This window comes from Plectropomus leopardus, chromosome 7 (genome assembly GCF_026936395.1).
Source record: "Plectropomus leopardus strain MGB_pleo_1.0 chromosome 7, ASM2693639v1, whole genome shotgun sequence".
Taxonomy (NCBI): domain Eukaryota; kingdom Metazoa; phylum Chordata; class Actinopteri; order Perciformes; family Serranidae; genus Plectropomus; species Plectropomus leopardus.
The window spans coordinates 8,347,927-8,369,191 of record NC_142182.1 but is presented as its reverse complement, the minus strand read 5'-3'; the positions used below and the strand labels follow the sequence as shown (position 1 = coordinate 8,369,191).

The 21,265-nt window shown below is 40.4% G+C and overlaps 1 protein-coding gene across 1 annotated transcript in view; it reads left to right on the top strand.

Moving 5' to 3' along the window:
* The first annotated feature begins 12,341 nt into the window (after positions 1-12,341).
* The window catches only part of LOC121950176 (transcriptional enhancer factor TEF-1), a 52,536-nt gene continuing 43,612 nt past the window's right edge, over positions 12,342-21,265 (top strand). Inside the window, exon 1 of the mRNA XM_042496097.2 lies at positions 12,342-12,628. The gene's annotated coding sequence lies outside the window, so the exon portion shown is untranslated. The remainder of the gene's footprint in view (positions 12,629-21,265) is intronic.

The following is a 21,265-nucleotide window of genomic DNA, read 5'->3' as shown; positions in this document are numbered from 1 at the left end:
CTGTGTAAAAGCTTTCTGAATTGGAGCTGACCCCAACATAGACTGAAATAGATAGGACAGTTACCGAATGGATGAAAAGGTTTTTTCCTCGCACATTCCACAATAGCTTTTAGAAAGAAAACGGGGGAAATGGGTGTGTATGCTGTTTGTGTGTGTGTGTATTGATGCATTGTTAATTATGCTGTGCGGTTTCAATAATCTGCTGATACACATGAACATCGCAAAGATTCAGATGGTTTTGATTCCAAGTTGCTTTTTAATTAATTTCCAGTTTTGCCAGCCTGTGCTACTATTTTATGAACTCAGAAAATCCTGCTTGTGTGTGTGTGTGTGTGTGTGTGTGTGTGTGTGTGTGTGTGTGTGTGTGTGTGTGTGTGTGTGTGTAGTCCATAACATGGGGAGTGAGAGTCCCTAAATCTTAAGTGAGTAATCCTTTTTGACTGTAACATATTTCAAGGTGAGAGCACTGTTTAGGCTATAATGTAATCTTAAGTCGGGAGTTTGTAAGAAAGGGCCTCTGATGTGAAGCCTGAGTTGCGGATTTCCTAAATTTCTCCTTCAAGGAGCTCCTAAAACCTCCACATTTTAGTACGTATAGACAGAAAAGAGCTATAGGCACATTTACTGTATGTGTATGTCAACTTAATGCCTGGAGCAAAACGCAACATTTGGTACGAGTAACAGCATCCGGCAATGATTGCCCTCTCAGACGCTCTCATGTCAGTTGCAACAGATCCTCAGGGATCTGAAACCATGTTATGATCATTTCCTCTCCGCTCCCTCGCCCAGGGAACAATCAGCTGCTCTAGTTATTACCTTGTTACATTATTGTTATTGCATTATTGTTACATTGTCGTTCTATCCGTGGGTCACATGGGGGCACGGAGCCGCATTCCTCTGATTGAAGACACCACAGTAACGCAGAGATGGAGAGCTGCTTCACAAATGGGAATGACAAATTAAAAAGTTTCAGAGTAAATTCACTATTTACTGATGAAAAAGTTAAGACAATTAGCTTGCTTTTAAGTTATTGTGTTAACAAAAGGGTGTAATACCACTTAATGACATTTGTAGAGTCAGATGAGAAGATTTCTACCACTCTGTCTACAGTAAAAACAGCTGGAGATGACAGATGTTAAGCTTAGCACAATGTCTAAACTGCAAACAGCGATTCTGGCTGTGTCTGTCAACAACACCGATGAAGCTCACTAGTTAAACAGTGTACGTATCCAACTTGTTTAATTTATATGAAAACTAAAGAGTAAAAACAATTTGCCATTTTAAAGGGGTTTTGTGCCAGACTATTCTTTATTTGTGCATATGATATAATAATAATAATAATGATTATAATAATAATAATAATTAAGTTACAGTATTACAGTAACTTCAGAAAATTCAGAGATGGGAAAAAAAACTATTGTTTTAAATATTTCAAAAAAGATAAAGAACACTAATTCTGTGACAATGGGACACAATTTGGAGGATAAACTAAAGGCCACTCTTTTTTTCTCCACTGGTTGTTTGGCTTTAAGTTGAATTTAGAAAAATGAGGTAATGTTAGACATGGAGATGAAAAACCCGGTTTTCTGTTCAAACTGTGTAAATGTCAGATCAAACCCAAGACTCAAAGCTTGGGCAATAACATAATAATTAATATGTTATTGCCCAAGTAATGATAATTTACACTTACATTAGATTGTTGTCCATACATTTTACATTTTCACGTAGCTGCAGTAACAAGCTGTGTGAGGTCTTTACAGGTAGATGATCCCATAACGAGAAATAATACCTCCTCCCGGTCTCTCTGTTCCTGTTGCTCACGCTGTTTCTTCTCAGAACAGCAAAGTGATATTGTCATATTCATCCTAAAGACCGGAGGCGAGATTCTGAGAAACAAAAAGGAGACATGTCAGAGCATAAACATATAACATCAATACGCTTATGAGCAGTGAAGCAATCCCGCTCTACTTTGTAACATTACCTAAGTGGAGTGCCAGCCATTATTGGGCTGCATGGCCGAACCTTTTATCTAATGCCACATAATATAATAATGTGATACTTTATTGATCCTCACAAGGAAAATAGTCCTTTTGTCTTGCCCTGGTTCATAAAGAGGTCAGAGGTCAATGCCAGCTGCTGGAGCCTCTGTGTTGTGATCCAGTTAGCATCGGTGCCTCATGGGAGACTCAACCATGAAAATATCAGACTTTCTTTTTTTTGAGACTTTTATCTTGCTGAAGTTGTTGCTGCTGAAAGTTAAATATAGAAGCTATAAAGTCCTGATCCAGGATCAGATGAGGTTGTAGTTTTGCTGTGGCCAAATTAAGCACTAAATTGTTAAAAGTGTTTGATAGTTTTACCTGTATAGTGTACATTTAGTGTACAATTCACTGTGTAAATGTACTTTGTAACCGTGTGGAACACAAAGTGTTAAATGCTAATGTCAGCATGCTTACTTGTTCCTGACAATGCCAACATGATGATGTTTAGCAGATATTTAATGCTAATGTTTACTGTAGACGACAGTGGTGTGGTGGTTAGCACTGATGCCTCACAGCATGAGGGTCCCCGGTTCGGACCTTGGGTGGGGGGGCCCTTCTGTGCGTAGATTGCATGTTCTCCCCGTGTCAGCGTGGGTTCTCTCCGGGTTCTCCGGCTTCCTCCCACATTCCAAAGACATGCAGGTTAATTGACTCTAAATTGCCCGTAGGTGTGAATGTGATCGTGAGTGTTTGTCTGTATGTATCATCCCTGTGATGGTCTGGCGACCTGTCCAGGGTGGACCCCGCCTCTCGCCCAGTGGCAGCTGGGATAGGCTCCAGCACACCCGCGACTCTTACGAGGACAAGCTGTTACAAACGATGAATGAATGAATGAATATTTTTTTACTGTCAATTGCTGACATTGTTACCATGCTTCGTCATCAAAATTTCACAATTTCCCACTCGTAATAACGACTTTAGAGGGCCGTTCATGTGTTCGTAACTTGGAAATACGGTAAATACAATATTTCCGAGGAGCACATGAATGCAGCATTATCACTAATCACTCAGTAGAGCTGAGGCTGATAGAAATGTCATTAGATTTACAGATATTTGACCATAAACCAAAGTATTGAACAAATTATAATTTAGATCTAGTGAGTGTGCTATGTGTTTGGAAAGTTAAGTGGTCACCAAAGTGGGTATGCTTAGGATGTTTATAAGAAAGTTTATTTATCCAATAATAGACGAGACTCATGGTGGCGCTAGAGGAAACATCACGGGATTGCAAAAGTCATCATGAATCATCCTCTGGGGACCATGAATGTCTGTAAGAAATGTCATGGCAATCCACCCAGTAGTTTTTGAAATATTTTGTTCTGGACCAAAGTATTGTTGCTCACGTAGGTAAAAAGCTAGACAGGATGTTTACATACCCCAGTACCCAGGTTTCTATCCACTCCAACTAGGTTTCTCTATGTCGGCATAAGGGCTCACCCAGGTTCCAGAAACCATGATATGATATAATCTTACATGTGTAAACATACTGTATAAATGAGATACCAAACAACCGATAATAACTGGGATACGAGTGCGCGTGTAAACACACTGGGTCAGTCCGCTCAGCTGCTGTTTGATCCCTGGCTGCTGTACATACTGAATTCCACTTCAGTCGTCTTAAATAACTTCCTGAAAAAAGCAACTAAGCATATTTCTCTAAATATTTAACTACTGATATCAAATCTTGTCTGTTGGAACGACTCCATTCAGTAGTTAGATCTTTATTTCAAACATGCCGAATAAAGTATGAGAACAAAATTAAATATAAGTAAGAAAAACAACACCAGAATGTCAGTAAACAAACGTATGTATTTAATGTCCAAAAGAATACTTATCCAACCCTACCCTTTTTTTTCAATTTTATAAAAAAATAATTAATTTTCAACAACTCCTTATCTATTGGCTGCCATGTGTTTGCACACTGACTTACATCTTATCAGTGGGATCATATTAATGGGATGCTAGAAATAGTTCATATTTCAGTAAAGATCACAAAAAGTTATAAACTGCTTTAAATGTGTTTGTTCCGCTTTTACACGTAGTTGGATAGTAACCAACCCTCTCGACAGCCCTAGAAAACTAGAGCGTGTATAGGATAGATACGCCATATCTAGCATTTTAAGCGTCTTGTGTATGATCTGTAGTCCATCCTTGGAACATATGTCCTGCAGTCCTTTCAGGCAGGACAGTGCAGTCTTTAGACCACTTATCATGCCCATAATGACCACAAAAGGTAAAACTGATTAGATCAGCACTCCCTATTCTGAGAGGCAGCAGAAGAGTGAAGGCGCTCGTGACCTCTTTTGACTGGTTCATTCATTCCCTCTCCGTCTCCGAGCAGCATGATCAATGCCGATCATGGAAATTGAGACCCTTAACCTCAGTCCTGTAACTGCTACCTTTCATGTCTGCATGGCTCTCTCTATCCATGCGCCAAACAAATGTCAAAAATTCAAAAGGAGGCCGGTCTCCTCCCCCGTTCTAAAAAAGGGAGTATTTTAAAACACAAAAGGAGAGTTCCATCTACAGGTTTTTTTTTTTTTTTACTGCAGTATACGCTTTTGAGGGTGCATTGTGAGTGTATTGTGTTTAAGTAAAAGTGGAGCAGTAAGTCAGGCAGGCTCCCTGTATACAATGTCCTTGCTTTATGATAGTGTTAACAACCTGTATGTTCTGAAAACTACTGTTTAAATTATGTTTAATTCTAAATTTGCATGTACAAAATGAGTACCCTTAGAATTTTTAGTTAAATCTACCCAGTGGTGTGCAAAGAATAATAGCAAAATACCAAAAAAGGCAGTACAGACAAAGACAGTCAGTAAACAAACATAGATATTGTAACTGTGGCTGGCACAGAACAGATAAAAAAACCCAAAAGCACAACTCGAGAAGCAACAGGGTAAGAGCCAGTCCAAAACGTAGTTGCGTTGAGATTGCAGGAGAAGAGGCTCCAGGGTTGGAGTTTCTAGGTGGAAATCTGGAAAAGGACGGCCCCAAAACCTGGAATCTGAAGTGTCCATGAACTGACAGGACGAATCACAAGAGGTAGTAATTCTGGATAAATCTCTGGTAAAAGCAAGAACCACTGCAGCTTGTTCTGTGATGACAGAACGGGCCAGGCGACGTGCATCTGAAAGCTGCCAGCAGCCACCACTAAGCTGAGGAAGAAGATCTTGTGGACATGAAATGCCATTTCTGCTTTAAAGAAGAAATTGTTCTCAAACAGGAATTTGAGCAGGAGATTCATCTGCTCCACATGTTTCTGCAGGGACTTGAAGAAGAAGAAACACTCATAATTCTAAGGGGCTGATCACACAGAGACACGTCGTGCAGGCGTGGATGCTACAAAAACGCCTTGGAAGCGCAGCTGGAGAAACAGCTGGGAGCGCCTGTGGAGCGAGGCTGTGTTCAAATGGCCAAAAGTGACACTGATGTGTGCTGCGACTCTGCGCCAGGAGCTGAAAAGTTGAAAATTTTTAAACTTTTATGTGCGCTCAAAGACCGCCAGAAAAATGTGTCAAGCATCAGCAGGAGAGGAGCGTCTGACAGGCGCGCTGTACCAATAGGGAGACTAGGTTTTGCTGGCCTCGCTTTTCTAGCGACACATCTTGGTGTGATCGACCCTCGAAACTCGCAGGTAACCAGTATGGCTGACCCTTTTGCAGAGAAATTCTCCACTATGTTCAACAACAAGATGCTTCCTTTGCCTGTCTGTGTTTGGTGGGTTTGTCAGAGGTATTTTATTCAAACTAGCGTCTGGAAACAAGATTGATGAGAACGTTGAGAGTGAACCAAAATAGTGAAGTTGCAGCAATACCCAACAATGAGCTGAAAGACGATAAAATGCTTCATAAATCAGACTGGAACGGCAGCATTTGGTGAATTTTCACAGTGTTTTCTGTCCTCTGCAGATAATAACAAGCCCTGAGCAGCAGGCTCATGGGACTGCATTATCTATGAAGAACCTGGTATGGAATCTAAAGAGGGCTCAGGAGGACAATCAGCAGGACCAGCTCGTCATTTCAAAGGTCTTCATTATATCAATACTGCTGGCCTGATTAGGCTGATTTTCCTTGTTGAGATAACACGATGTATCACTGTGCTTAATCATGTTTCCATCTCAACATGTTAACTCGTGACTCCTTTACTTACTCCCTGGTATTGTCACCAATATTTCTTCTATATTTACCACCATAATCACATAAAAGCAATATTATTAGGGGCGCAAAATGGCTTAGTTCTAATGTAGAAAGATAATGTAGGGGAAAATACAGCAGAAAGGGACAGGAAACTGTGGCCTACAAAGTAAAACTGTTTTAACTTGTGAAAACTTCTCACCCACTGAAGTTGCAGAATGCGTTTTATAGTCAGACAGATTCAAGGCTGGCACTGATAAAATAACTAAGTAAAGAAAGCAATAAGTAAATAAAAAAATAAGCAGAATATCATTAGGTGTTTAACACGTTCCCTGATTCGCTTTGCCACTGACATACATTTAAAAACTTGCTGTCTTCATACTGTGAGGATGCACTCACCTTGTTGCTTTTATTATAAATGTTACTCTGACAAAACATACAGACACACATGTAAACACACTTTACTGAAGGTTAGATTGAAACCAGCATAAACAAACTGTGGTTACTCATATGTGGGATGATAAAGGGGAGCTACAGTCACAAAGCCCAAGGTTTCAGTGAAGTGTCAGAATACATCGCCGCAGCGCTGAATGCTGTGCTTCAGTTTCTTTCGCCGAGGCTCGACTTGCAATAAAATACATTCCATCAGGTGAAACTCTGATTAATTTATGCACTCAAGTATTACTTTAATTATTCCTCTTTCAGTTTCAGATCCATTCAATGCGGCTTGCTCTTGTATTACCATAGCGTCAAGGCCAGAGTTCAATACATTTTACTGTAATTTTTAATCACTTTGTCTACTTGTATTAATGACACACTTGTGTTAGTTTCCAAAATGTTCGCTCTCTTTTTCTCCTTGATATACTCTCCATAAAGCCACAAACAGGAGGGCAGACGAGGTGTATCCTTGTCAAAGTCTGCTTCTAACCAGCCTGAATTAATGAACGCAAACACAGCTGTTCATCTGCTTTTAACCCTGTCGTCCAGCAGTTCATCCCACAGGAAAGGTCAAGGAACTCATACATCCTTGGATTAGTTACAGATCTGCAAAATAGATAGACATGTAACATTGATGCTTAGCAGTCTTCTTTTTGACTGCTTTCACTGGCACATTGCTATATTTGTTGGCCAATCAGGGGATATTTCTGGCCCATCGTAGGTGACTGACTTTGGCTCAGGAGACAGAGCAGGTTGGCCACCAGTTGGAAGATTGGTGGTTCAATCCAGGCTCCTCCTGTCCACATGTTGACGTATCCTTGGGTAAGATACTTTAAGTGCTTGTGAATATTTAACTGATGAGCAGATCTCTGTATGGCAGCCTCTGCCAGCAGTGAATGGATGGACGTGTGAGTGGGTGTGTAACTGGATGTCATGTATAGTGCAAAAGCGCTGTGAATGGTCAGAAGTCCTTGCATCCCTTGACAAACGCATGTTACAAAAGAAAAAAAAAAACATGATAAAGCATCGCATCATAGCTGATCAGAAACTCCACAGGGTTTATTTAAAATGAACGCATTCACTTTAATTGTTTGGTTTATTTAACGGATTTTATTTTCTTTGTGCCTGACAATGATCAGAGGTGTGGACTTTAGTGAAATGAATTGTCGACTCACAAATTTGAAGACTTAAGACTTGAAAAAGACTTTCAACTTAGCTCATCGACTCGTGACTTCATTGACTTGCTGCCTTCTCTCAAGCTCAAAGATTAAAAAACACAAAAAGCATGCCACAAATGAATTAATTTCCTTTAATTTTCTGAATCAGCTTGTATCAACGCGATGCTGCAAGTCGATACTTAATTCCTCAGATCCACCTTGTTTGAACCAATCGAACAACATCCAATTAAGTGAAGCAGAGAACCATGAAGAACTAATATTATGTTACTGAGCAGCAGCTGGAAAAAATGATACGAAAGATAATTTTGTTTGCATACAAAAACATGCAGTGGTAAAAAAACAAATTAAAAAAAATTACTGTATGAAAAATGTGCAGGTAGAAAATTTCAGACAGAGACGCAACAACTTTCAACAAATTTGTTTAAACTCATTTTTTGGGTAATTCTCTTCCTAATTTCTTGCTAATTTTCAGTTCTTCTTAAATTGCCAATATCCTTTTTCTCGTTTGGAATAAATCAGCCAATTTGTCCAAGTTTCAAATAGTTAAATAGGGGACCGACGTGTAAAAATGCTGTATGTAATATGTTGTGTCAGACATGTCTTTATGGTGCATGTAACATGCATGTCTGAAAAGGTTTTTCACACTTATGATTTCGAGGAATTGCCCTCAGTGAGTGAGCCGGCAGCGTCGCTCTCTTGCTTGAGGGCACTGTGACAAGTTTGATGGTTGTTGTGGGACTGAGAGCCGTGCTCATTTCAGCCTCTGCATAAATGTCATCCTAAACTCATCTAGTATGAATCAAACCCATGTGGAGACTCCACACCCTTATTGTTTAGATCGCTCCCCACAGACCACAAGAGGGCTCTTGCTGACATTTAGCGTCCATCAACTCTGACATTCTCCATCTTTATTTCCCCTCTGTCATTTCAAGCACAGAGGAGACCAAAATATTAAATTATACACAGATTGAGATGAATGCACAGATTAGAAGGTTCCAGTCAAAGCAGCGTTGCCCAAAGTAGAGTTTACTGGACAAATTCAACCCTCCACAAAGTTATTTTTAGCACCTCAAAGAGTTTCTCGGGTTGTGACAGTCACTATTTGGATTTTATGGCTGTGCTATTCTGACAAGATCTGTGCAGTAATTTTGATCTTTTTATGTCACACAAAACAACACCATAAATCTGGGCAAACTAATGCTGACTTGACACATTTCTAAATAATAAATGTAATTTCATAGTGTTTGGTTGCCGGGCACAGACAGCATTAATAACACATCAGGAAACCAGGTGAGGTCAGATTGGAGGTCAGACTGTTGACCTTAAGGTCACCGCCCTGAATGTTTTACTCGCCTGTTCTGTGTTTGCACGGCTCTGAGTCTGAAAATGAAACACACATGCCTCTGCAAAGATGTCACAGAAAGGCATTCTGTGCGATCCACATGTGAGTCAGCTGTGTGGGTGTGTTTGTATGCATCTGTGAGAATTTTGCTTGCACACACAAACACAGACACGCTGCCATGTGGACTGTCGGTCTATTGGCTGGCTGGCCTGGCTGCAGTGTCGGGTTGCAGTAGGTGTTCCAGGCTGTGACCCTGGCATATCTGTGTTTGTTTTATGTCACAGCCCCTCCCTCTGGGGAGATGACAGTCCAGCAGTGCCAGAGGGGATGAAACCTGAGACAGGCAGAGCTTAGTAGTAAACAACAACTCCTTTATGAGGCAGAGGCGGCTGCCGTCTGCATTCAAAGATCTGAGAGAGAGACAAAGATTTTCTGGTTAGGGCAGTGGCTGCTAAAATCCAGGGTCCTCAGCCGCCCTGGGGGTCCTTCAGGGCGGTCCGGGGTGGCCACAGCAAAACAAGTTAAATTACACTGCCTGTTGATTTGAATCGAGACACACCCTTAATGCAGTGATGTTTCTTAACCCTTTAAAACTTGAGCAAATTTGATTGATTTCTATCAAAAAATGGCAACAAGGCAATGAGCAACAAAAGAGGACCCCATAATTTGCAAGAAATTAGTAAAAATATTCAAGAAAATTACCTGAAAATTTATTTTAAAACACAATCAAGAAAAAGCAAATAATAACAAACAGAAAATGACATGGAAAAAGTGCTTCAAAATTCTAAGAATTACCTAACATCATTTCAAAATATGAAATTAAGATCATTATAAGTAAGCTTTTTTCTTTTTCCCTCTAGACATTTTTCTTTAGCTTTTTAAAAAATAATTTTCTGTATATTTATTTCTTGAAAGTTGTGGAACATTTCATGTCAAGTTGCTCATTACTTTTTATTCCATTTTTTTAAATTTAATAATGTGTTCAGGTATTATCCTTTGAAACTTGGGCAAATTGACTTTTTTTTTTTTTTTTTTTTTTTTAAATTTAATTTTTTGCCAAGTTGCTCAGCATTCAAAGGTTTACATATATTTACTTTATGTATTTACAGTATATATAGGCCTATATTTACTTAATACTTGCTTAAAACTTGTGAAAGGCATCTGAATCCAGGTTTAAAGGGTTCAAGTTTCTGAATGTGACGTTCAGAGCATTTATTTATGCAAACCATGGTCTCCTGAACAGAAAATTAACACACACCTTTGTGTGTGTGTGTTGTAACCTGAGCTTCTCTGTCCTTTGTTGTGATAAGCCGGTCCAGCTGCGCATGCATGTTAGTGCATGTAAGTGTCCCACTGGCCAGCTTATTGTCACTGCTTGTGTTGCACCCACGCTTCGTTTCCCTGCGGTTAACACTGTTAGCTCTGCAGCACTGTTGCTATTGTTTAGCACTGTTAGCACTGTTAGCTGCCAGCCACTAGCTCAGCCACCTCTGTGTTGAGAACCGTTTGCAGACAATATGTGAATTTTTATTATCTATAGGGGAATATGGACAACCAAGAGCCTATTTTTTCATGTGCATTCCCATCTAAATAAAAAAAAGACAGCCAACTTAAAGTTACAATTACATTAGCCCTTGATATACTAGCTTAAATTTTGGTGTGTTGCCCTCACTGTTTCGTGGTTTGTCCCAGCTTTATTGTTGCTATTTCTTGTCCATTTTTTGGTGGGTTTTGGGAATAAATTAAGTCCACAAATCTGTGGCATATTTACTTCAAAAAGAATCATTAGCCAGCTCATAAAGACATAGCATGACTGAATTTTCTAGTTTCTGTTAAGCGGGGGTTTTGTTAAAACAAAACAAATACAAATGAGAAAGTTCTAATTCTAATTATAGTTCTAATTTTGACTAAACAGCAGCCACCCTGACCCAGTTAACAGATATTCACACATGACAGGATAACAATAAATACCGTACTAAAATATAAGCTAGTCAGGGTGTCTACAGATATCATAATTAACATGTAATGATTTTTAAGACCTTTTTAATATATTTTTAAACAAAATTGAAGACGTTTTGGCTAAAGAATGTTTTTCTTATTTACATATTGCAGGTAAGTATAATGGTTGGTATATTATATGTGGTCCCGCACAGAGGTATGTTTTATTTAGGAATATGATTATTACAGTGAGTCTGGTTAATCTTGCTACATTTTTGCCAACAGAAAAAAAGTAAAAGACAGCAGACTATTAGCCTAATTTCAGTGGTATGTTTAAAGATTTGTAACATCAGAAATTAAAGTCAGCTTTATTACAAGTTCTGCTGTATATATAAGACATGAACAGGATGGTATGCTGTTTCTCCCAGACCCCCAGTGTAAATATGCAAATACGCAAATAAAAGAGTAGAAAAAGTATAAAATATAGGTGAGTGCTAAATAAAACTAATACAATTACAGTTAAATGAAGGCACACATGAACACACACAAGCAGCAATTTCAAGTATAAATTGAAGTGAGCGATGATTCCTATTTGCAGTGAATGATTATTGTGCCTATAAATATAGATGTTTATGTGCAAGAGCTGGACCTATTTTGACAACAATAAACTAGATCATGCATAAATGAAATAAGAAAAAAATGTTTATTCAATCAAGACAACAAATTTAAATGTGAGACTGTTGCATATATATAGTATGCCTATGTCAGTTGCACAAAATACCTAACACAAGAAGTAACTTAGTGGGTAAAGCTACTTACCACACCAAGTAAGGTTCTATTGAACTGAGCAAACGTTAATTTTATTGCCTATAATTTAAACCTTTCATTTGCAAGAGAAATGTTTTTTTTTCTTTTTTTGGGGAAAAAAAGGAAGTCTCATAGCCCCGTTTAAAGGGCTTAAATGGCGTTTAAATGGTTCATAACGTAACTTTTTCACTTAAAGTTTTTGAGAAATAACATTTAAAGTTTAAAGTTTTTCTGTTATCGCAGTATTTTTGAGAGGACTCGTTTGATTCGTTGTCAGCTGCTCATCTTTGCAGAGCAGTCCGTGTTTTTTTTTTTTATTATTTTTTTTTATCTCGACCCATTCTCCTCCACCACTGAATAGAGTTTGGGCGCTCCACTCTTTTCTTTTGTTGTTGAACGCAGCCCATACAGTCCGGCCCCTTCCCCCTCGCTCTTTCTTTTTCTTTTTTTTCTCCACCCATCCTCCCATCTCTCACTCACTCATCCATCCAGGGTGACGCCAGTCCCTCTCACCCCGCCCCGTTCAACTCAGTCCACTGCGTTCATTTCATTCCTGCTCCCATTCCGCGCATATTTCGCATCCTTGGAGAGACGCTGCGCATTTTACGCACTCAGCGCGCCCGATCCCTTCATCAAACCAAAACCGTGAGGAGACTGTGGAGTCGGCGGAGTGCTTCCCGATGCTGTAGCGACTCCGATCCGTGGAAAAGTGTGGGAATTAATCCATAAAGAGGCGTATGAATCGAGGTAAGTTCCCAAGGAGGAGTCCCCCCCTCAGCCTGTAGCCTGCGCGTCTGAAAGCCCTCGGACGTTTCGCTTGTTTCTGAAACCCCGAAGTGGTCACTCAAGCTGAAATTCAAACAATTTCGGCGACATCGCGAGCTCAATCGGCACACCGAAACCCTTTATTGATGTTAAACAAGTCCAACAAGCTTATAAATGCTTTGCCGTGTGAGCTTCAAAGCGAGGGATGTCGCTTTCACTTCAGTTTTCTATCCCCCTTTCTCTCCCGACACCAAAAAACAAACCTGGGTTTCTATCACTTATTTCACTCGTGTACTAAAATACACGCTGTGAGGGATTTCTCCATCAGAGTTAGGCTTTTGAATTGACCTACATGTAACGCGAAAGAGATGAAAACATTTTTTCGCTGTAGCGCTGGGAGGCAGCTTAACAAAGCTGGGAGTGAATGGGGGACTTGTTGCATCGGCGGGGTTTTCTCTTTTCCGACACAGGCAGGCCCCAGTCACAGGAACAGGCCATAGGCTGATAACGTGCACACAGCCAGTGTTTACCCAGTGGACAGAGCACATTATATGCCCAATGAGAACACGATCAGAAAGGCTGCCGGTGTTTTTTTTTTTTCTTAAATTAAAAATGACAAATATGAAGCAGATAGAATACCTTTTTTTTAAAGCTTAATTTGAGTTTTCCCTCCTTTTCCAGTCTGTCTCATATCTCACTGTGTAAATTAACCTTTTACAACATTGTAGACTGATTTAAGCTTTGATGCTTTTCTGAAAACATAATTTACATTTTCTTTTTGATTCCACACGTTCAACACCATTTCCATTTACACCGGCTCGCATCATGTATGTTTTATGTATCTGGTGTTAGTTAGAGACCTTCCAGCTTTTTAAATCCCCCTCACCACCCTATTATACCCCCATATGGGCCTCTAGTCGTGTTGTGTATTTCCTTTTTAAATATTGATTAAAGGATTGCTCTTGTCCTTTATAGCAAGAGATCTGCGGCGATGCAGGCCAAACCACAATGTAATTATTGGAGAAAATTACAGCCTGTAGGATGAAACATAGTAGATGCTTCACTTCTGTAACAGTAATCCATCTGTCAGATGAGGGAAGGGGGATGTTAGATGAAAGGATTTGAGTTCAGAGTAGTTTTTGGCTTGTTTTTGTTGATAGATTTGATGTGGCTGAGTATCAATGTCAAATGGAGATAACTGATTTTGTTTTGTAGATGAGAAGAAGTACACCCAGAGGAATAACCACGGTCATAGTCCGTTTGTGACTTAAGTGAAATGTAAACTAATCTTTTTTTGTCATTATCAACCTAGTCCGCAGATTATTTTTCCAATTTATCAATAAATTGTGTTTTTCTCCCTAAAAAATGTCAGTAAATAATCAAATCTGCCTGTTAGAATTGCTCCGAGCCTAATGCAGCGTCCTTAAGTATTGTTCAGTAAACAGTAAAAAAAAACCAAACTCAAATATATTCACTTTACAGTGACATAAACTAGAAAAAAAAGCAGCAAATTCACACATCCAAGGCTGTAACCATCAGAACTAACCACAGAGTATTTTTGCTTTACATAAACAAAATTAAACAATTAGTCTGTGTCCAATATATTTGTGATTTACTGTCAATCAACTATCTGATATCAGGTCTTCCACTTGTACAAGCCGGTCCATATATGAGATAAAGATGACATGAAACTGAATTTAAAACAACATGAACACCAAACAGAAAAAATAGTATTTTAAGGGTTTTGTTTCATTTCTGACTTTTTGAAGGTGTTTGTAGAGTGAGTTTTGGCCCGTGTGTCACAGCTGGCAATGCTGTAAAATCTTCATAAATTTGATGTAGTGATGCTCTACACAGGCAACAATATCAATGATGCCATTTTTCCTGAAAATGTGTGTTTTAACAAGTGATATAAATTAGTTTTTAATTTTTAAACCTTCTTGAAAAAAAGTTTGAATCTTGATTTGGCAGCACATTGCTCTTATTATTATTATGTTTTTTTTCCCCCTTAATGTGTTTCAGAATGATAAATGAGGCAGTCCTAAAAGTGTGTGTGTGTCATTGTCTTTGCTGTGTCTAGGGCTGCGAGTGTACAAAGCTTTGTCATTCACCCTGGGCAAACAGCCTCCCGTCGTCCCTCCACTTTCCTCCCCTCTCCCCCTCTGTGCCTCTCCCTCTCCAGTCCGTTGACATCTGTTTTGAGTGCTTCGTGCACCTGTAGAGACCGAGGAAGTGTGTGTGTGTGTGTGTGTGTGAGAAGGGGGGGGGGCGGAGGGAGGCGCAGAATGCAAATCCAGGCGTTTGTTCTGGGCCTAAGCAGACTGACTGACTAACGACCATTTGGTGTGTGTGTGTGTGTGTGTGTGTGTGTGTGTGTGTGTGTGTGTGTGTGTATGTGTGCACATTTGTGTGTTTGCCTCTTGCTGTCCAGGCCAGGCGGGCCTATTGTTGCGGCAGCAACAGGCGTTGGTGGATGAGGACGCACCATATGGCCTCTGTGTGCTTTAGCCACAACCTCTGTGTACGTGCGCATGTTTGTGTGTGTGTTCACGTACTTCACCAATGCTGTTACAGTATGGTGGAGTTGTGAGCGGCGGGCTGCTCGCCGCCGTCCTCCTTGTTATTTCATCTGTTGTCTCATTTCTAGACAGGAGTACACAATCCGGCGCACAGATTTCTGGATTAGGAGGAGTAATCTTCCTGGCATGAAATGATGTCTTGTGATGTGCAGATGTAGTCCCACTTTGTTCATTTTTATTCCAATAATGAAGTTTTCTTTAGCAGAGTGAGTTGAGAGTTTGAGGTGGAAATTGTCAGTTTAACGGTCGGATGAATCAACAGGTGATACAGTGAATCTTGGGAATTACGTGGTGTCTCTGGCTGTGTTGTTGTTTAGGTGTCAATTGGAAAATTTTTAGTTTTTTATTAGAAAATAACCCACAGTTTCCTTTTGAGGCTAATTAAAATCAATCCTTCAGTGTACCTGCAGTGTTGTTTCGGTCTCCTGTCTTTTGAACATCCCTGACTGTAACAGCTCCTGCAATTTATTTGTATTCGCTCATAAACTTTGTGACTTCTACATACATTTAGCAAGCTGCAGGATGATGGAGGAAAAAATTTGGTCACTGGGTTTTTAAAGAGGATGAAAAATGGGGAGCTGAGCTCGTATGTAATGAAATTTAGGGAGCGGAGCCGGTTTATTAGAGCAACAATGCTGAGTGTGTGGGGGTGAGGGTGGGTTGGGGAAAGGGGGGGGGGGTTTTGGGGGGTGTGGGGTGAGGTGGGGGTGTAGGCTTTGTTTAGGGGATGGGGGAACAATAGGCATCCTCCTGGGTGGGGGGTACAGGGGCGCAGGGGGGGGCTGGTTTCTGGCTGCAGGAGGCTGTGGAGCCTGTGCTGGCTTGTCTGACTGCCTGGGCTCCGTGTCCCTCCTCTCCTCGTCCCCGTCTGTCCCCCTCTCTCTCTCGCTTGTCCACAATAATACAAACACATCTCAAAATGCTTCTTTTGCTTTGTTTTTTTCTGAACTGAGAATCATATCAGCTACAGTATGTTACTGACAGTGTATTTGGCCGAGGATAGGAACGGTGTCATCACACAGGTGATTCTGCAACATATTGCAAGATAGTCATCTATGCTATTATTAATTGAATAAGTGAAGAGAAAAATCCTAAAAGGATTAATTTTTTTTTTTTACAAAGCAGGATCTGGTGCTTTCATTCTCTGCATTTAACAGACTTTTCAAGTTTTCTAAATGCTGAGATGAAGTGCAAAATCACACACACACAAACACACGCACACACATTGCAACATTAATAGCCTACACTTTACAGCGCTCAAATGTTTAACAGCCACGAATTACCAAAAAGCTGAACAGATGAGACAGAACATTTCTGCAGCAAAGGAACAAACATTATCTCGACGAAATGGGACGCTGTCCTCAGTATATCAACAAAGTATCACAGGAGACTATATCAATATATGTCTCCTCTCTAATCCATGCTAACTTTTACAATAGTGAACATGGAGCGTGAATAGATGTTTAAACTGCAGCTGTAGGAACTTTTTTAAAAGTGTAGTTTATCAGCATCTCAGCCTCCTACAAACGCTGCTAACGCACACACACACACACACACACACACACACACACACACACACACACACACACACACACACACACACACACACACACACACACACACACACACACACACACCGGAGTCAAACAGCTTTCTGTTGTCTTCAAAGCACTCTGATCTTTGTTATTTAAAAAAAAAAGATATTTAACATAAACAGGAGCAGCGGTCAGGCTCTGAGGTGACGTTATCTTCTATGTTCTGCTTAGAAATGGTGAATTTACAGTTTACTTCATATAAAGCAAGAGACTGTATCATATTTAGTGTTTGGAAAAACAATTGTTTTACATTTCTGATCTGTTGTCGGTGTAGTTAGCAGGCATTAGCTTGGACAACTAATTTGGCTTGTTTGTTATATTAGGTGAATGTCGCTTTCACCCTAAATGTGCTGCCGAGTCTTGTTTTAACTCTGTATGCAAAAAAAAGGAAAAAATAGTCAAAAAAATGTATCCAACAGCCAACTTCTATAAATGGACATAATTCTTAGTTTGATACAGCTCTAGTCTTATGTAAAATTAAAAATATACGTGATAAATCATTTATGTGACTGTCTACCAACAGAGATACAGAGAGAGTGAATGGAAATAAAGCTTTACCCCAAAAAGACAGTGGAGTCTGTCACCTGCCAAGTCTAGCCATTTCATTCGACCACACTCCTACCAGATCATAGTGGTAGTAAACTATTTTTTGCCAAGCAATAATAAACTAAAATGACGAGAAAGATTTCAATCTTTTTTTTTGCTTTTCATTTCGGTGACACACCTCTAGAAGCAGCTTCTATCAACCGGTAGTTTGGACAGAAAACACATTGAGAGCATTTTCAGGGTTATCTTCATTAGAGAAGACATAATCTTAGTTGTTGAGGATTTTAGCACCAAGCAGAAAAATGGAAGAAAGCAACTGAGCCATCATGGGAAGTCTGAATCAACCCCATGCTTCCTGTCCTCAGCAGGAAGCGAGCTGGAAGTCTAGATTTCAACTACTACTGCTTACTTTCCCGGTGGGAGGAATTGACACGATAAACACTCTGCAGAGCGGGACAGCGGCTCTCTCTGCTCTCTGATACTCTCACAGTGGAAAAATGTCTCCCTGCTGTTGTGATCACGACCTCAGTTTTTGTCTTCAGCATGCCGGACAGTGATTACTCACTGTTTGTTTGTTCTGTAGTTCTCTGATAACATCTCTGATCTGATTTGCCCTTTTGTTCTTTAGATGGGAGCGTATCTATATGCCCAGGGTCCTATGTTCCCTAGCTCAATATCCTCATAATATGACTCATTCAGGACAGCTTTCAAAGGGTTTTTTATCCTCCGCAGTGTTTTTGTGTCAGTCAAATGATCAATGGATGTTAGCAGGTTCAGCAAAATTAAAATCCCTCACCTACAGCCTATAGCCCTTAGATGTGTGGGCAGGACAGTTGTTTTGACTTTAAACATTAGGCGGGTTTCCATTAAACCTCAAATTGTGCAAACTAAAATTGCAAATATAAAGTATGCCTAATGGAAACACGTCAATTAAAAAAACCCCAAATACATTTATTGCAAAAACATTTTTACGCTCGCATGAGCTGATATATCAGGCAATCCAAAAAAAACATATTTGGTGAAACTGCAATGGAAACACTTTTTTGCTTTTTTAAGTCACACGATACTATGGCTCTGCACTTGTCGGTAGGATCTGGCTCCCTCAGGCATGATGCAGCAAGAGCTGTTACTGCTTGCATAACTCTTCAAAAGTTGAGCGGATCATCCAGAAGTTCTGAATCCACATTTACTCTGTGAATTCGTTGACTATCACCTCCCAGAAGTCCCTCATATGTGGCTGCTCCCATGTATAAGAGGTTTGCCTTTCCATTATCGCTTGCATAACCCCCCTATGTCGACTTTGACTGGAAATAATGATGGCTAGTGTGGTGGCTGCAATAGAAATAAACCTGCTAATGTTTTGAACATCTGTCGCCATGCTTTTTGGAACGTTATTGCGAGAGGAGACGTCACAAAACATAACTCAGTTGAACGCAGTCATCTCGCAGTTTTGTTCTATCTACATTTTGAAAATTTGCTCAAGAGGCATGATGGGCGTGTGTGTTAACCCTGTTTGGTACTTATAAAGTGTAACATATAATATATGCTTTATCTGCTTTCTCTAAACAGTAACAAAGGCATAACATGTCGTCTTAATCATTTACCTTCTCTGTTATATGGCAGATGATCTCGCCTTCTGCTCGGAGCGTAAGGAGCTCCCTTCAGAAATCTCACTGGTTTACCAGTTTGTGGACATTTGCGGCCGCTGTCCTAGTTTGAATTGCCCGCTCTGCTAACAGCTGCTTTTTAAATCTTCTGCGGTGGGTTGCACACATAAACATGCCGCCAAAACCACAGTCACATCTTTCTGGCTTTACGTTTTACACAGACCTCATTACAGTGCCGCTACTACCTCTGCTCCTGGCCCAGAGGCAAGACATCTCTGTCCCACCTTTCCATGATCGGGCATATATACAGAACAGTGAGGCAGCCGTGTACAGGCAGTGTGAATACGGCTTGTAAGTCAGCAGGATTGGACGTGTGTTTTGATGATGAGTGCTGTCCAATGCATATGCTACATCTCACACTAGGCAGCGATACTGGTGTCAAACATCACACCTCTTTTGCTTCTCGTACACTGGCATGCTGTCTAAAAATTACACATTGGGGCGGCAGTGTGCCTCCATTGTAAGGTTATGTATAAATGAGCAAAGGTGGCATAATGATCTTCGGGTCTTTGTCACGGCAGTACTGCGGGGTCTCATCTTAAAAGGACTCTAATGTCATTTGAAGTTTAGATTTTTAGTGCAAACAAATCTGCTTTTCAGTTGCTTTATCTGTGAGAGTGTGAGTGTTAAGCCCAGTTGGTAAGGGTTGTTCATACTGGGAATCTTTGTCAGTCACACTTAACAGTCTGCTGCACGGCAGAACTCTTGTGACGTACTTTTTCCTAATAATTCCCAATTGTTGTATGTATAGTAGTGCATGCCTGTGTGCTGTCCATGTCTGTACTGAGGTATGATCAAGGCTTTAACCCTTTGGCCCCCAGGGTATCCCAGAAATCAACAACAGAATTGTAGTATTTAATTGTAAAGCTGTCACCTATCACACTTTGGTTGTGACCAACATTTTGGCTTCGTTCTCTTTTGATTTCACCTCAAATTTTAAAGGTTAAGATAATCCGACCAGCCTGTTGGCTCTGAATTACTTTGTTGAGTAAGATGTTATCATTACTGAAAAAAGCCCAAATTATGAACTTTAAGTCTCTTAAAGCTAGTTATGTCCTTTAAATAACCTACTACAGCACCAGCACTGGATGCACAGCAGCCGCACTCTCTGCCTTTTAACCTGCGTTGTCTAAATAAAGCAGTACCCACGTTTTAATGGACCACAGATGGAAAACGCAGTTCAGGGGCTAATTCGTTTTCTCTGTGTGTGTGTGTGTGTGTGTGTGTGTGTGTGTGTGTGTGTGTGTGTGTGTGTGTGTGTGTGTGTGTGTGTGTGTGTGTGTGTGTGTGTGTGTGTGTGTGTGTGTGTGTGTGTGTGTGTTTTGAGCAGCGGGTAGGAGAGCAGAGCGTATGTTAGCTGTAGAGGATGTAATTGTGGTGGAGAGATGGATAGATGGAGTTTACCGTACTCCCTTTGCAGTCATGCAGCCATACAATCTTCCTGTATTAGGTGTGGAATAAGTCTCATACACTCTCTCACACACACACACACACTCGGTTTCTGCTGGCACAATGCTCCTGAGTTCACACTTATTAAATGGTGTTGGTATCACTGCAGCCTCCCCAGGCCTCTCTTTCTACTGGTGGAGGATATTGTCTTCTGTGCGTGTGTGTGTGTGTTTGTGTGACAGTCAGTGTGTGACAGTGACCCCCCTGCAGGAAGAGGCCACATAATGGCTCAATCTGACTCAGCAAAAGTGGTGGAAGAAGAAGAATAACAGAGAGGGTTGGAGAACAGAGAGAGGAGCTGCTAACTAAACATTTTACCATCACATTTCCAGGAGGAAATAAGCACTTCACTGTATCAGTGTGCAATCTGTGACCAATTACTGTGTGTGTGCATAAATGGTAATGCTTCTGTGAGGAGATGGTGAAATAATGAGGAGTGCATGCTGTGAATCACTGCCTCTTCACCACTCATAAAGCAAGTCTCTCTCTCACTTTCTCTGTCTTTCTCAAGTGTGTATTAGCGCAGAGGGAAGAATAAAAGGAGCGCTGCTAGTTTCGTTTCACTGATGCTGCTTTTTCATTCTGCCCAGTGAATATCTGTCTTTGTTTTTTAAACATAAAATCAGGTCAGAACTAATCAAACCAACTCGAGACTCTCATAAAGGTGATTATTTTTTCCCCGGCATTGTGCAAGTTGAATTTATCAGTAATGGATTAATTGAAATCGTGACCATCTGAACTATAAAAGGGTGAAAGCGGCGGCGTGCATCAGCGCCAAGACAA